This window comes from Capra hircus, chromosome 6 (genome assembly GCF_001704415.2).
Source record: "Capra hircus breed San Clemente chromosome 6, ASM170441v1, whole genome shotgun sequence".
NCBI lineage: Eukaryota > Metazoa > Chordata > Mammalia > Artiodactyla > Bovidae > Capra > Capra hircus.
This window is the reverse complement of record NC_030813.1, coordinates 19,889,913-19,908,208: the sequence shown is the minus strand read 5'-3', so window position 1 is coordinate 19,908,208 and position 18,296 is coordinate 19,889,913. Positions and strand designations below refer to the sequence as shown.

Below are 18,296 nucleotides of genomic sequence, written 5' to 3'. Positions count from 1 at the left end.
AATCACTATTTACATGGTTGGAAACATCCTTTCAGACATCAGTTTGGACACTTGCATATCAAAACACACACATATATTTTACAGATAAATGTAATCAGAACCACACATGCTATTTTGTAATATACTTGTTACACTCAGCAGTCTGTTGGATCTATTTTCATGACCACTAACACTTCTCAATGTTTTTCTACCATTACTGATGCTGAAACCCACATATTTGGGGTATTGTCACCTTATCTGCTTGGAATAAATTCTTAGGAGTGGAATTGCTAGGTCAAAAGATATGCATACTTCGGATTTTGATAAAAATTGCCAACTTAAAGCCAAAAAGGTGACAGTGTTCTAATTTTCATTGCCACATACGTTGCTTGAGCTGGTATGCTGCTGTGTTATCTTTACAGCTAAGCATTATTGGTTTATAAACAACAGTGAAGACCAGGTACCTTTGGTTTCTTCTGACAAGTATATATTCATGAGCTGCTTCTTTTTAATCCTTATTCATATCCATATCTTTTGCCCTTTTGAAAAAAATTATGGCTTTTCTTTTTCTTATTGTTTTATAAAACCTCCTTTTATCTATATGTGGCAGCTGATCTTCTCAGTTTGTCTTTTGCCTTCTAACATTGACTAAGGTTAAAAAGTCAAAACCTTCTTTAAGGCTTATTCATTTGTTTTTGCCATATTTAAGTGGCCGGATATATCCAACTTTGTGGATTCTGGGTTTGGCATCTTAACATGTACCCCACGATTATAAAAACACGCTAAGTCAGTTGTTCTAACATCAGTTATTAAATCTCTTCCCTAATAGTTTACATTTCTTAGCAAAAGACTCTTCTCAGAAATGACAGGTAAAGTATCTGGTCTAAAAATCAGGGAAAACCAGTGTAGATCAAGGTGACCTTTGATGTAAAAGTTTATTTTTTTTTAATTTAAGCCAATGTATAAAGCAAAGAGGCCAAATAGGCAAAACATTTTCCCTTGATCAGGAGTCATCTTTCATCTTCCTCCTTCATGACTTTTTATTAGGCACTTGCTATTTGTCAGGTCTTGTTCCAAACACTTCATTGGTATTCTGATTCAATCCTCTTGCAGTTCTCATATTAGAAGACAATTTTATGAATCTGGAAATTTCTTAGTAATTCTGTAAGAGTAAGAATAACATTTACAATCATGATAAAAAGCTGCTCTCGATTCATTGCTAAATATAGTAAAGTATTTTTGGTGTGTTTTTCACTTAATTTAAGCTAGCTGCATTGATGCAACCTCTATTCTGGCAGATAGTCTTGGTTATTAATACAATGTTTATTTACATATTTATTCAAATATTTATTTTTAAATGCAGGTGGCCTCAGACTCTATCAAATATCCACCCTCCCTTATGGTCCAGTCCTTACTCCTATTCTTCAGAAAATTTTATACCTAACACACTGTCTCCATAATTTCTCTCTGTACCTAATTTTGCCATCCATTTTCAGTAATTTCAACATTCAGGCACAGACTCTCACTCAGTTCTGTGACTTGTTCATTGTATTCAATGAGATTTCCTCAGCCCCATCTCAGCCGCTCTCTCCAGGGGCACAGCCTACAGCCATCACTACCAGTAACTTCACGCCTTCTGAATCAGGATTCCGAGCTTACCTTTCTCTAACCCTCATGTCCTCTCTTTCAGCTCACTCCTACTGGTCTTGTTTCCAGCAATTTCTAGAGCAATTTCTCCAGCAGTGCTGCCAGGGCCAGCTACTGAGCTCACTATTGCCTATTCACGTGTTCACCAAGCCCACACCTGGTCTAATTTCCATGGCTCCTTCATTGTAAAATCACTCCTTGCAGATGAATTCAGTTCCCTTTTCTTGCTCTCTTTCATTTACTTGCCTGAAAAAAAAGCTGCCTTTAATGAAGTTCAGTCGTCTGTATACTTTCTACCTTTACCGCATGCAGCTGAACCAATCTCTTTAAAAATTCATAACCATTTTCTTCAAGTGGGGCCCCCGTAATGTCTCTGAAAGAACTCTTTCATATCTTCTTCTTGCTCCTCACACCTCAAACACTTTTTTCTTCTCTCAGTTAGCATCCTCTTCCATCATTTCATGGAGAAAATAGTCATAATAAGAAGGTGCACACCAACAAGTCTAAACCTAGCTGCATCTCCACTCATATAACCTGGCTGGTGGATCCTGCTTCGAATCAAGGAGAACCTCTCTACTACACAGGATTTCATCCTCTCAAGCTTACTCCTGAATTTTGGTCCTGCCACTGTCCTTTTTCTGTCCTATGTAATTGGTTTTACTCTGCCTATTGGATGGATTTTTCTTACGATCATCAGCTATCTTAAAAACTACAACCAAAAATTCTCTCTTGATCCTAAAAGAATTGTCTATATTCTGTCTTTACTTCTTTCTCTTTTTAAGTTGACTCTGAAGTATTTAATATGTATAAAAGCATGTGTGACTGAAACATGTGTTAAATACAATTTACCAAAGCTCTGTCCCTTGATAAGTTAATGATCAATACCCCCCCCAAAAAAAGACTACATATACAAGAAAATGCCTTCCTTTGAATTAATAATCTTTTTTTGAATCAAATGGAATAAGATATTTATTTAGAATGTCTTCACTTTTAAACCATCAGCTACATTGGTGAATTAAACTGGTGCCACCAGTATACATGCCTTTGCTGAGCTGTACACCTGGGTATGCTCATTAATTTGTGCTTGCTTTTTCACTTCTGTTGTCTTATTTTTTTTTTTTTTTTTTTGCTTCCTATGAAACTCTTAGGAGCAATGCTAAGACTTGGTGCTTCAGGCCACGTAAAATAAAATGCTTCTGTTATGTAATGTTTATTTACTTGGCTTGTTTAATTTTGACTCTTAATACTTTGAGTTACCACTCTCATAATTCTAACTAATACTTCCTTTGTCATTCTATTTGGATTGTTTATAGCTTGTTGATTTTTCACATCCGGCATTTCCCAATGTTTAGTTATCTTTCAGTGCTCTCTGCCTTCTGCTTTGTGGAATTAGCTTCAGTCCAGTAGTCTATGTCCTTTCCACTAATGTTATAATAGCAATCAGTTGGAGGTTTCTCAGAATTCTCATGTCAGATCCACCTTTTCCCCACTTCATTATGCTTTTAAGCTTTGGTTAAGTAAAACACAGGTTCAGGAATTCAAAGGATTCAGAGGATTCTGAATCTAAATCTAAATCATTCTAAATCTATATGCATGCTGAGGTAGTTCATTTACAACCCCAATTCATTAACTTCACTGCCTTTTCCTTGGACATTCTATGTGTCCTGTTTCAATACCATGGCTTTGCACATAGGCCACCCGTCATTAGTAAGTGTCAAAATTTAGAAATTAATACATAGTTTTCATGTCACTCTGGAAATGATCTGCAAACCATGCTTAGCTAAACCAGAGGCAACATAAATAAATATTTCACATGTACAGGTTAGGCTGGAAGGGACTTTGGGAAGTCATCTGGTGGATGTCTTTTCTCTTGCTGAGAAGACTCTTCACCACATTGGACTCCCTCCATGTCTTCTCTCTGTGCAGCTGATTCATGCCTTTTCAGCCCCAGAAGAAGCAAGTCCGTTTATAAGAGTGAAAATTGGAAGAAGGAGGTTGAAAACTGAGAAAAGCCCTGTGCTTGTCTGAGTGAACTTGCCTGAATGAATCAGGGCACAGATGACTGTCTGGAATAACCCAACAATGGGAACCAGTTTTATGTGTAAGGAAAGGACCAAGAAGTGATTGAAAAGAGTAGTCAGATAAATTGAAATACATGTTCTCCCTTTCTTATTTTAATTTGTGAAATTCACATAATACAAAAATACCAAAGATCTCAAAGACACCATAACATCTTACAGCTATTCAGTTTCATTTTCTAGAGGCAAACATCATTAGCAGCTTCTTTTTACCCTTCCAGGGATATCCTATTTATGTGTATATATTTGAATACACATTTAGTCTGTTTTCATTTATGTAACAAGAAAGTTATGTGTATTTATTTTGGATTTGTTCATATCAGCTCTAATTGTGTGAAGTTATACTTGACTTTTTGTATTTTATGAAAAAAGGACAAATCATTCTGTAGTGATAAGAGCTCAGTTGTGATTTCCTGTTAGAATTGGGATACTCTTTATGGCAGCAATTTTGTAAAATAATTTTCATTTGAAAAAAGATATAGAAGAAAATAAACACATATAGCTTTACCACTTAAAAATAAGCACTATAAATATTTTGGTTTATTGTCTAGACATATATGAACATACCCAAATATCTCATGATACTGTAATCATACCATATATATATATTGCTATTGCTAAGTCACTTCAGTCATGTCCAACTCTATGTGACCCCATAGACGGCAGCCCACCAGGCTCCCCCATCCCTGGGATTCTCCAATATATACACCCTTATGGAAACTTTTCCCCCTGAAGAGTTTATTTACATGTTTTATTTTAAACCACAAATAACAAGTACTAATTTAAATGGAGAAATATTTATTTTCCTTATTGAAGGAGCATACATTTGAGAACAATATCAAGCTCTCTCTGGATGGAGAGCCGTCAAGTGGAAAGTGGTGCCTACCAGTATTGTCATGCAAGTCTGTATGTTGCGATGGCCATTGTGCTGTGTGGCATATGTGGCCTATGACACATGTACTGACATCCTACCAAAACCCTCCCCTTCAGGGTCCACAGTGGGCAAGGGAAGGCCTGCAATAGGAGAGCACAAAAGACGAGGAATTAAGACAAATCCTTAACTTGCCCTTTGTTTTCAAAGTGCAAGAGAGGGAAGGGACCATGGGGCCCAGGGAATTCAGTTTCCTGCCCCTGTCCTCCACCTGAGTGAAGCTGTTATAGCTTAAACTACGGCATCAATCCTGATAGAGAAGCTTATGCATACGGAGAGAACATAGAATAGATCAAATCATCTCTGAAAGGAGCCAGGGAGGAGAAGGATGTAAATGCATGATGGTAATAAAAATACTTTTCAAATATGGCAATGCCATGGAAATCTGTCTGTGGGCCTCCCAGGTGGCGCTAGTGGTAAAGAACCTGCATACCAATGCAGGAGGTCTAAGAGACGTGCATTCTATTCCTGGGTCAGGAAGATCCCCCAGAGGTGGGCATGGCAACCCACTCCAGTATTCTTGCCTGGAGAATCCCATGGACAGAGGAGAGTGGCAGGCTCCATAGGGTCACAAAGAGACGGACATGACTGAGTGACTAAGCACACACACAGCAAAAAGATGGTCATGGCTCAGCTGCTGTCCTGCGCATTTTAAGTTATACTTAGTACATTTTAGTTTGATGAATGATTTTTATTTTCCTTTGGAGTTTGCTGTATTTTTTCAAAGTATCTATTTATTTTGGCCATGCTACATGGCATGTGGGATGCTAGTTCTTCAACTAGGGATCAAACCGATCTTTGGAGTGGAACCACGGAGTCTTAACCACTGGACCTCCAGGGAAGTCCCAAGTGGCCACATTTGTAAGGACTCCCTCCTCACCAGAATGAGTCCATTGCTGTCCTACACGAAAGGGACTGCAGCTTCAGCGCATGTTCTGGGAACTTCTCAAGTTTGCCCTCTCATCTGAGGTTTCTGGTTTGACATAACTGGTGTCTTCCTTGACCTCTCAAAGCTGGGTTCTACCTCAATATGCAGCCCTTGGATGGCTCCTTAGATGAAAGGTGCTCCCAGGAGTTATACAGAGCACAGTGGCTGTGTAGCAAACCTGCTGGACAGCCTGCCTGTCTCTCAATTTTAGTTTTGCTCCTTGGATGCATTCTCTGAGATTCCCCTTCCAAAACCACCACCATACTCTTCACTCAGTCATGTCTGACATTTGTGACCCCATGGACTGCAGCCTGCCAGGCTGCTCTATGGAATTCTCCAGTTAAGAGTACTGGAGTGGGTAGCTATTTTCTTCTCCAGGTATCGAACCCAGGTCTCCCGCATTGCAGGCAGATTCTTTACCATCTGAGCCACGAAGGAAGCCCTGAGATTACCTTAGTTCTGTCTGAACCTCCTCCCTAACCCCCACCCAGCCCAGCTCTTACATACCCACTTCTCCTTAAGAGGATTTTAGACAGTAACATGTAATAAAATTTTACCAATCTCACTGAACAAAGAACAGAATTATGATCATGATAATTCACTGAAAAACGAGATAAAAGAACCAAGACAGAAATATTTTATCTAATAATTATTAAAATATACCCAGTTATCACTTATAGATCGATATATATATATCATTTATATATATATCTTATTTATATATTTCATTCATAGATCGATATATAGCCACCAGGGAAGCCCTTATGGATCAATAGGTAGATAAATTAGACTTCTCAAAGCTATTTGTTAAAACTTTGCCTACATAACAAATAGAGGAAATCATAGGTGAGCAAATTTTTTTGTCATGAATTTTGAAATGTCATAGAAGGACTCTTGTCAAAATTGTCCTCTCTAGCTGTCACGTCCACTAAAAGACTTTAACTGTTCCCCAAAATAAGTCATTCATTTTGAACAGGCAACCACGCGATTTTTTCCCCTCCTGTTTTTTTTTATATTATCCAGCTACTCTTTTTTTAAAAACTTTTTTTTTTTTTTTGAGCACTTTTGGTTCATAGCAAAGTTGAGGGAAGATTTCCTGTATTGGCCTGACACCACATATAATTTTCCCCATTATCAATATCCGCCACTAGAGTGTTAGTTTTGTTACTCTGACACCAGTGTTAGTTTTGTTACAACTGATGAATATTAGCACACTGATATATCGTTACCACCCAAAGTCCATAGTTTACAGGATGGCTCACTTTCAGTGTTGTCCTGTCGACAGAGGAGCCTGACTGGCTATGGCCCACAGTGTTGCAGATTCTGACACAACTGAAGCTACTTAGCACATGTGCACACACGTGGAATTTTACAAATGTGCAATGACATGTCATTGTGGTATTGTGGAGAGCACTTTACTGCCCTAAAAATCCTCTCTTCTTCCCAGAATGTCCCACAGTTGTAATCACACAGTATGCAGTCTTTTCAGATTGACTTCTTTCGCTTAGTAATATGTATTTAGGATTCCTTCTCACCTTTTCATGGCTTGATAGCTCATTTTCTTTTAGGACTGAACAGTATTCCATTGTTTGGAGGCCCCACAGTTTGTTTATACATTCACCTACCGAAGGGCATCGTAGTTGCTTCCAAGCTTTGACAATTATGCATAAAGCTGCTACAACAACATTGTGCAGTTTTGTGTGGACGAGTTTTGAGTCCACTTGGATGAAAACCAAGACACATGATTTTGCGATCATATGGTAACAATATGTTGTGTTTTGTAAGAAACCACCAAATTGTCTCCCAAGGTGAATGTACTATTTTGCATTTCTGCCAGCAATGATTGAGAGTTGCTGTTGCATCATATTTACACAAGCATTTAGTATTATTGGTATTCTGGATTTTGGCCATTCTAATGGTGTCTCATTGCTTTAACTTGCATTTCCCCAGTAACAAATGACGTGAAGCATTTTTTCATATGCTTATTTGTTATCCAGAGATCTTCTTTGGTGAGGTGTCCATTAATATTTATTTTGGCTCATTTTTTAAATGGGTTGTTTGTTTTCCTGTTACTGAGTTTTAACAGTTTGTATCTTTGAGAATATTTTTCCTAGTCTATGGCTTGTCTTCTCATTCTCCTGCTCTTTCATGGCTTTTTAATTTTAATAAAGTCCAACTTATCAACTATTTCTTTCATGGATCACGCCTTTGTTGATGTACCTAAAAAGTCATTGCTATACTCAAAGTCATCTAGTTTTTTCTATGTGAGATGTTTTTCTTAGTTTTGCATTTTACTTTTAGTTCTGTGATCCATTTTAAGTTAAATTTGTGAAGAGGGTGAACTCTGTGTCTAGATTCCTTTCTTTACACATGGATGTCCAGTTGTTTCAGCACCGCTTGTTGAGAAGACCATCTTTGCTCCATTGTATTTCCTTTATTCCATTGTCCAAGATAACTATCTTTGTGTGACTCTACTTCTGGGCTCTTCTATTAATCTATTTGTCTGTTCTTTTACCAATACCATACTATCTTGATTTACTGTAGGTTAATGCTAAGTCTTGAAGTCAGATGGTGTCAGTATTCCAACTTTGTTCTGTTTTAATCTTGTGTTGGCTATTCTGGGTCTTTTGTCTCTTCATATAAACTATATAAACTTTGAAATTAGTTTAAATATCCACAGAACTGTTGGAATTTTAATTAGGATTTCATTGAATCTATAGATCAAGTTGGGAGGAAATGACATCTTGAGAATGTCAAGTCTTCCAGTCCATAAACATGGGCTGTCTTTCCACTTATTTAGTTCTTTGACTTTTCTCACTAGAGTTTTTAGTTTTCCTTGTACAGGTCTTGTGCATATATTGTTAGATTTATATCTAAATATTTCATTTGCAGAATGCTAATGGAAATGGTGTTGTGTTTCTAATTTCAAATTCCACTTGTTCATTGCTGGTATATAGAAAAGCAATTAACTTTTGTCTATTAACCGTGCAACCTGCAATCTTGTAATCACTTATTAGTTCGAGGAGGATTTTTGGTTCATTATTGAACCAACCATGAATGAATACAAATTCATTATATGTATTTCTGCATAGACTATGAGCAAAGACAGTTTTATGTCTTCCTTCCCAATCTGTATACCCTTCATTTCCTTTGTCTTAGTGCACTAGCTACAACTTCCAGTACAACATGGAAAATGTGTGATAAGAGGGAACATCTCTTGCCTTGTACCTGATGTTAGTAAATATGCTTCAAGCTTCTCACCATTAAGTTAGCTGTAGGTTTTTTGTAGATATTCTTTATCAAGTTGAAGAAATACCTCTCTATTCCTAGTTTATTGAGAGGTGTTTTTAAATCATGAATGGACATTCAGTTCAGTTCAGTTCAGTCGCTCAGTCATGTCTGATTCTTTACAACCCCATGGATTGCAGCATACCAGGCCTCCCTGTCCATCACCAATTCCTGGAGTTTACTCAAACTCAAGTCCATTAAGTCGGAGATGCCTTCCAACCATCTCATCATCTATCATCCCCTTCTCCTGCCTTCAATCTTTCCCAGCATCTGGGTCTCTTTCAATGAATCCGTTCTTCGCATCAGGTGGCCAAAGTATTGGAGTTTCAGCTTCAGCATCAGTCCTTCCAATGAACATTCAGGACTGATTTCCTTTAGGATGGACTGGTTGGATCTCCTTGCAGTCCAAGGGACTCTCAAGAGTCTTCTCCAACACTGCAATTCAAAACATCAATTCTTCGACATTGGATTTTGACAAATGCTTTTTCCGTATCTATCATATGATCATATGTTTTTTTTTTCTTTTTAAATCTGCTGATGTGATAGTGAAAGTCACTCAGTCATGTCCAATTCTCTGAGACCCCAGACCCCATGGACTATACAGTCCATGTAATTCTCTAGGCCAGAATACTGGACTAGGTAACCTTTCCCTTCTCCAGGGGAACTTCCCATCCCAGGGATTGACCCCAGGTCTCCCATATTGCAGGTGGATTCTTTACCAGTTGAGTCACAAGGGAAGCCCACTGATGTGTTGGATTATATTAACTGATTTTTGAATATTGAACTGTTACTGCATACCTGGGATAAATCCCACTCAGTGATAATGTGTAATCCTTTTTATACATTTTAAAATTTGATTTGCTAATATTTTGTTGGTGATTTTTGCTTCCCTCTTCATGAGAGATACTGGACCATAGTTTTCTTTTCTTGTTTGGTTTTGACATTAGGATAATTCTGGTCTCATAGAAATTCCCAGCTACTCTTCATGTATCTGTTAACTTCCAAATTTTTCAGATTGTATTCTAGGCCTCAAACATATTCCACCTTAGTTCACTAACCATAACTTTCTTAAAAATCAACCTCATCTCTTCCATGAAATTGCCTTGAAATAAGTAGAATCAAGATATTGATTTTTTATAGACATGTCTTATTTATGCAAGCAATCACCATACTCCATTCATATGTTCTATCAGTTCAGTGCAGTGCAGTGCAGTGCAGTCGCTCAGTCGTGTCCGACTCTTTGCAACCCAATGGAGAGCAGCACGCCAGGCCTCCTTGTCCATCACCAGCTCCCAGAGTTTACTCAGACTCAAGTCCATTGAGTCAGTGATGCCATCCAGCCATCTCATCGTCTGTCATTCCCTTCTCCTCCTGCCTTCAATCTTTCCCAGCATCAGAGTCTTTTCCAATGAGTCAGTTCTTCACATCAGGTGGCCAAAGTATTGGAGCTTCAGCTTCAGCATCAGTCCTTCCAATGAATATTTAGGACTGATTTCCTTTAGGATGGACTGGTTGGATCTCCTTGCAATCCAAGGGACTCTCAAAAGTCTTCTCTAACACCACAGTTCAAAAGCATCAATTCTTCAGCACTCAGCTTTCTTTATGGTCCAACTCTTACATCCATACGTGACTACTGGAAAAACCATAGCTTTGACTAGATGGACCTTTGTTGGCAAAGTAATGTCTCTGCTTTTTAATATGCTGTCTAGGTTGGTCATACCTTTTCTTCCCAAGAGCAAGTGACTTTTAATTTCATGGCTGCAATCACCATCTGCAGTGATTGTGGAGCCCAGAAAAATAAAGTCTCTCACTGTTTCCCCATCTGTTTGCCATGAAGTGATGGGACTGGATGCCATGATCTTAGTTTTCTGAATGTTGAACTTTTTCGCTCTCCTCTTTCACTTTTCATCAAGAGGCTCTTTAGTTCTTCTTCACTCTCTGCCGTAAGAGTGGTGCCATCTGCGTATCTGCATATTGATGTTTCTCCCGGCAACCTTGATTCCAGCTTGTGCTTCATCTAGTCCAGCATTTCTCGTGATGTACTCTATATGTAAGTTAAATATGCAAGGTGACAATATACAGCCTTGATGTACACCTTTCCCTATTTGGAACCAGTCTGTTGTTCTACGTCCATCTCTAACTGTTGCTTCTTGACGTGCATACAGATTTCTCAGGAGGCAGGTCAAGTAGTCTGGTATTCCCACCTCTTTAAGAATTTTCCACAGTTTGTTGTGATCCACACAGTCAAAGGCTTTGGCATAGTCAGTAAAGCAGAAGTAGATATTTTTCTGGAACTCTCTTGCTTTTTTTGATGATCCGACAGATGTATTCTATATCAAAATTCAATGCACACGTAGTCTTGCAAGATATTATAATCAGGGGAATTTGTAAAGGGCATCCGTCTATTTTTTTTTAACAGCTGCATGTGAATTTATAATTATTCCAAAATAAAAAGTTAAATTTAAAATTACAATGCCCTTATTTTTTCTTTTTTCCTTTCTCTTTTAAAACTACATTATCCTTTTTAAATATACATGTAAAATTTTATATGCAAGAATAAAAACCTTTTCTATGACTCTACCTTATTACTTTGCCAAACTTTCCAATTAGTTCTCTTTTTATTGTGATTTCAGGGAGGAAAATACTACATTTTTAGAATAAGGATACACATTAAATTGTTTATAAGAAAATTTGTACTATTTAATAATCTCCCATATATGTTGGCTCTTTCTCGTGCTATGCTTAGAATACTAGAAATCCTTCTATATTTTAAACCAAAGGGAGGGGAAAACCAACTGAAGTCCCTCTCTCCACTTCTACCTCCTTCTCAATCTAGTCCTTTCCCCTGTAGAGTCCATCACCACCTGTGATCAAACTTCTCAATAACAAGACTTCACAGAGTGAGTGTAGAGATAAAAGACAGGCTGATAATGTAAAAACAAAAGCTGCCCAGAAAGTCAGAAAACACAGCACTTTATTTTAATTGCTATATTAAATAAAAATCTGAGTAAATCAAAGCAATTCCTACTAACTATAATGGAGATGCTGGGAGCAATGACTCAGAAATGCATTTGAATTTCTGATTCTGCTTTGTACTGGCTTTTCTGAGCTAATGTGCTGACTTTAAAATACTATACTTTTGCTGGAAATCTGCTCGAGGCATTGATACATATATTCTTAAATCCTCTGAAAATACAGATTTTCGTACTTCACTAGTGGTCCAGTATTTAAGAATCCACCTGCCGATGAAGGGGACATGGTTTTGATCCTGGTCCAGGAAGATTCAAATGCTGAGGGGCAACTAAGCCCGTGTGCCACAGCTACCAACCTAGTCCAAGCTCTAGAGTCCATGAACTGCAACTGCTGAGCCTAAATGCCCAGAGCCTGTGATTGCAACCAGAGAAGCCAGGGCAATGAAAAGCCCACACACCACAACTAGAGAGTAACCGTCACTCACTGCACCAGAGAAGTCTTGTGCACAGCAGTGAAGACCCAGCACAGCCAAAAATACATACACATAGTCATTAAAGAATACTGATTTTCATGGTTACTAAGATCATATCACAATGAAGAATCTCATGATCTATATGGCCAGGTTAGAACTCCCTGTTTTTTAAGATCAAAGACTTCATTTTCACATTCATTGTGGAATCTCAACATTTATTACGTTATCTGGCCTTTGTTCCTCCATTGTAAGGTCAAATAATTGATGTCACATTAGAAAAGGGGGGAAGAAAGTCAATGAAGCTTTCCTCACTTTTTAAAAAGTTTGTCAGTCATCAGATTGGAAAAGGCTATAGTCGTGGAACATTACATTTAAAAATAAAAATCACAGAAGTAAACAGTGCTGCCAAGCACAAGGTCACTGTGTTAACATATAATATGTAACTGACATTGAGTCATCACTGTGCAGATTTTCCCTGGGAGGAAACTTTCTGTTTCCTCATCTTGGAAGACAGTTTGCTGTCAGATTGGATTCAGATTTACTTGGGTATGGAAGTGATATATCAATATTCCAGTATGTGAAACTCCTTTTTATAGGTAAGAAAAGCTCTTATCTTTGCTTGTTCAGAAGTCCTCAGCTCAAAACATAAGGGATTTTTAAAAATCCTTGAATTACAGTTTTATGATGGAAACTCTCCCCCAGTTTGTTACATCTATAATCACCTTATAAGCTTCATTTTAAGGCAACTACAGTTTTCTCTAAGTTTTATAATCTATTGTCCAGATCGAAACCTGATAGGCCAAGCGAGGAGATAAATGAATGCATTTTCCATTTCAGTGCAGGGTCTGGAAAGCTCAAAATTGAAAAAAGGAGAGATGTGATAGGCAAAATCTATTTTAATATCTAGGAAAGTCATCCCTTCAGCCTGAGTAACAAGATCGTGCTCATCATCTCACTGCTCAGAACTAGGATGCATAAACCACTATTTTAATTTGCTTTTATCTGTAAAAATAAGCAACAAAATTTCAGTGGCTGTGATTATTATAATGATGCTAAAACTCTAACAGGATACCAGAGATGTGGAGTACTTTTCCACATAGGTGAACTAAGCATAGATGAGCATTGTTGTGCCTAGGGCCATGAATCCTGGATTCCAAAGAAAAAATGCTAAGTCAGAAAGGAAGCATATATTGGGGAAACATGTATTTATTAGTAACACTTATTTAGGGTACTTTAGATTCAGAAAGGATCACTGATTACATGAGTCAATAATTTGAGGCTATTTGGAGTACACCAAGACATGTGAGACTCATCGTTCATCATCGAAGGACTAGTTAGAGGTGTTAAGAATCCCTAGTTAGAGGTGACAAGAGTCACAGCTATGAAAAGATAACTTGGAATGCAAAGCAACTATTGATAAGTGCAGACAATAAATCCAGTTAGAGTTCACAGAAGGGACAGATCACTTCCAGATAGATTAAGCAGGCAATATTTCATGGAGAATGGAACATTTTAGTTGAATATGCAAATTAAAACATTAAATGTTTGTAAAGTGTCTAAGCCCTTTGTTGAGTTCTGCATGGAAATCATGGAAATTTATGTCATGATCCTGCCCTAAGAGAGTTTATAATATGGTCAAGAAAATGACTCATAAACACATAAAAGGCCAAGTAACAATCAAAGATACATTTCAAGGCAGTGCTAGAAATGATCACGACAGAAGGCAGTTTGTTATTAGTTATGCTAATTACTTAGGCGGTAAACAGTTGCTGTAGACATTAGCAGAAAAATGATACCAGCGTTTGATAGGAAAGCTATCTCTTTTTGTGTCCCAGGACTCCACATACCCATGTTTTTCTCCCTACTATTCCAAAGACTCCTCTTCAATCCTTTTTGTCTTTTTTGCAGGTTGATCCTTACTATAAATGCTGAAGTAGCTCAGGGCTCAGCCTGTGGCCCTCATCTCTCTTGTCCCCATTCACTCTGTTGAGGATCTGATCTGGTTTCATGCCTTTAAATTCTATCTACATGCTGAGGGTTGACAAATTGTATCTCCAGCCTGGACATTTTCCCTGAAGGCTTGCTTTGCTTATTTTCATCTTCCCGTTCAAACCTCTACATGATCGTCTACAAGACAATGCAGATTTAATGTTAAACTGGAGTTCCTAATTTTCTCTTTACAATTTGCTCCCCTTACAGTCATTCTCTCCTCAGTAGAGAGGGGAGTTGCTTGGGCAAAAACTCTGGAGTCCTTCTTGACTTTTTCTTTCAAACTGTCTATAGAATCTATCAGCAAATGCTATTAGCTCTGCCTTCAAAATGTACCCCAAATCAGACCACTTCTCACCTCCTCCGTTACTTCCATTCTGCTTCCAGAACCAATCAGGAATCAGCTAGATTATCAAATCTGCCTCCTGATGCAACTCTTCTCCATCCTTGTTTCAACAAAACAGTAATTTTAAAAAAATATTAGTCAGAGCCCGTCCCTCTTCTACTCAAAGCCATCCAAAATGACTTTTCATCTTACTAACAAAATCTAACATTTTGATGTGACCTACATGGTCCTAAAATGAGATAGTCCTTCGTTCTCTCTGACCTCACCTATTTCCACATTCTCGCCTTCTTGGTGTTCCTTAAACAAGCCAGAGGCACCACTCTTTCAAGGCCTTAGCTCTTGCTGTTTTGTTTGCCTTCAACATTCTTCCCCAAGATAACTTCAAAGCTTACTCCTTCAAGCCTTTACTCAATAAAATATTCCCTGGCCACCTCACTCTGTCTTACACTGGGTTTCCTCAAATAACTCCGATAGAAAGATTTTAGAGCAAGTTGTTTATCGGGGAGACGACCCCTGGAAGGGCGGGAAAGGAATGAGAAATGAGCCAGGGAGAGGAGGGTAAGACAGGGAACATTTGTAAGCAGATTACTTCTGTGGCCACTTGGGGCTCATATCCTACGGGGAGCTCGAGGACACGGTATGGAACCTGCCTGAGGGCTGGTCTGCGTGCAGGGTCTCATGCACCGTTTCCTGTTAGATGTGGCTGGATGGATGCTCCTGGTCATTGGTTCTGCTTTCTTGAAATTTAGAACTCTGCAACTGTGCTATTAAGGGGGGAAAATTGGCCAATGTTGAGTCAGTCCTTTCTAACATCAGTAATTTCTTTCAGATATTAGATCTTAAGGAATGAGATGTTCTGTTGAAAAGATTATAATTTTGTTTCTTTGGTTGGTTGTTTCTGACTGGTTGGTTTTTATACCTAATAAGCTCTTAGTATGCAGGGAGAAGACAGGGTAAACATACGAGTATACACACACGCAATGAATACTCAAGTGATCAAAACACAAAAATGTTTACCCCATTAATTGTGCTCAGCAAGAAGCCCTTAAATATAATTTGGTGCATAAAAATTTTACATATTCTTAAAATAACCTCATGTTTCAAACAGTTTTCAAATTATTTTCTCTTGTGTTTTCACAATATAACTTGGTGTTTATTCCACACTTTTAAAAAGATTTTCTAATGGGCCACAAAATTTACTGAACCTTCAAATCAGAAGGGCTATTCCTAGCAGGATTATTTGTCCTCTGAACATTTTATATAAAATCCTGAGCAGGAAAGGACAGGAAACCCAAAGAGCACCTCCAACCCCCATCAAGTAACTTTCCTGCTTGTCCCTGAGTTAAGGTAGATTCAAGAAACAAAGCAGAAACCCTGGGTTGGCGTTCTACCTTTCATCCAAGATATCAAATTGAGCGTCTTCCTTTTATGCTATTAGTCAAAATAAGTTTGGGATGAACTTCTCGATCCTCTTCCTTTCTCAGTTCAGTTCAGTTCAGTCGCTCAGTCGTGTCCGACTCTTTGCGACCCCATGAATCGCAGCACGCCAGGCCTCCTTGTCCATCACCAATTCCCAGAGTTCACTCAAACTCATGTTCATTGAGTCGGTGATGCCATCCAGTAATCTCATCCTCTGTCGTCCCCTTCTTCTCCTGCCCTAAATCCCGTCCAGCATCAGGGTCTTTTCCAGTGAGTCAACTCTTCGCATGAGGTGGCCAAAGTATTGCAGTTTCAGCTTTAGCATCAGTCCTTCCAATGAACACACAGGACTGATCTCCTTTAGGATGGACTGGTTGGATCTCCTTGCAGTCCAAGGGACTCTCAAGAGTCTTCTCCAACACCACAGTTCAAAAGCATCAATTCTTCGGTGCTCAGCTTTCTTCATAGTCCAACTCTCACATCCATACGTAACTACTGGAAAAACCATAGCTTTGACTAGACAGACCGTTGTTGGCAAAGTAATATTTCTGCTTTTTAATATGCTGTCAAAGTTGGTCATAACTTTCCTTGCAAGGAGCAAGCATCTTTTAATTTCATGGCTGCAATCACCATCTGCAGTGATTTTAGAGCCCCCAAAAATAAGCTCTGACACTGTTTCCACTGTTTCCCATCTATTTCCCATGAAGTGATGGGACCAGATGCCATGATCTTCGTTTTCTGAATGTTGAGCTTTAAGCCAACTTTTTCACTCTCCTCTTTCACTTTAATCAAGAGGCTTTTTAGTTCCTCTTCACTTTCTGCCATAAGGGTGGTGTCATCTGCATATCTGAGGTTATTGATTTCTCCCAGCAATCTTGATTCCAGCTTGGGCTTCTTCCAGCTCAGCATTTCTCATGATGTTCTCTGCATAGAAGTTAAATAAGCAGGGTGACAATATACAGCCTTGACATACTCCTTTTCCTATTTGGAACAAGTCTGTTGTTCCATGTCCATGTTGTTCCATGTCCACGTTGTTACATGTTCTAACTATAGCTTCTTGACCTGCATATAGGTTTCTCAAGAGGCAGGCCAGGTGGTCTGGTATTCCCATCTCTCTCAGAATTTTCCACAGTTTTTTGTGATCCACACAGTCAAAGGCTTCGGCATAGTCAGTAAAGCAGAAGTAGATGTTTTTCTGGAACTCTCTTGCTTTTTCCATGATCCAGCAGATGTTGGCAATTTGATCTCTGGTTCCTCTGCCTTTTCTAAAACCAGCTTGAACATCAGGAAGTTCACAGTTCACATATTGCTGAAGACTGGCTTGGAGAATTTTGAGCATTACCTTACTTGAGTGTGAGATGAGTGCAATTGTATGGTAGTTTGAGCATTCTTTAGCATTGCCTTTCTTTGGAATTGGAATGAAAACTGACATTTTCCAGTCCTGTGGCCACTGCTGAGTTTTCCAAATTTGCTGGCATATTGAGTGCAGCACTTTCACAGCATCATCTTCCAGGATTTGAAATAGCTCAGCTGGAATTTCATCACCTCCACTAACTTTGTTCGTAGTGATGCTTCCTAAGGCCCACTTGACTTCACATTCCAGTCTGTCTGGCTCTAGGTGAGTGATCACACCATCGTGATTATCTTGGTCATGAAGATCTTTTTTGTATAGTTCTTCTGTGTATTCTTGCCACCTCTTCTTAATATCTTCTGCTTCTGTTAGGTCCCTACCATTTCTGTCCTTTATCGAGCCCATCTTTGCATGAAATGTTCCCTTGGTATTTCTAATTTTCTTGAAGAGATCTCTAGTCTTTCCCATTCTGTCCTTTTCCTCTATTTCTTTGCATTGATTGCTGAGGAAGGCTTTCTTATATCTCCTTGCTATTCTTTGGAACTCTGTATTGAGATGTTTATATCTTTCCTTTTCTCCTTTGCTTTTTGCTTCTCTTCTTTTCACAGCTATTTGTAAGACTTCCCCAGGCAGCCATTTTGCTTTTTTGCATTTCTTTTCCATGGGGATGGTCTTGATCCCTATCTCCTGTACAATGTCACGAACCTTCGTCCATAGTTCATCAGGCACTCTATCAGATCTAGTCCCTTAAATCTATTTCTCACTTCCACTGTATAATCATAAGGGATTTTATTTAGGTCATACCTGAATGGTCTAGTAGTTTTCCCTACTTTCTTCAATTTAAGTCTGAATTTGGCAATAAGGAGTTCACAATTGGAGCCACAGTCAGCTCCTG

General features: G+C 38.6%; 1 protein-coding gene across 1 annotated transcript in view; it reads left to right on the top strand.

The window, feature by feature from the left end:
- Nucleotides 1–18,296, top strand: part of ARHGEF38 (Rho guanine nucleotide exchange factor 38) — a 147,373-nt gene that overhangs the window by 46,563 nt on the left and 82,514 nt on the right. The gene's annotated exons all lie outside the window — the stretch shown is intronic.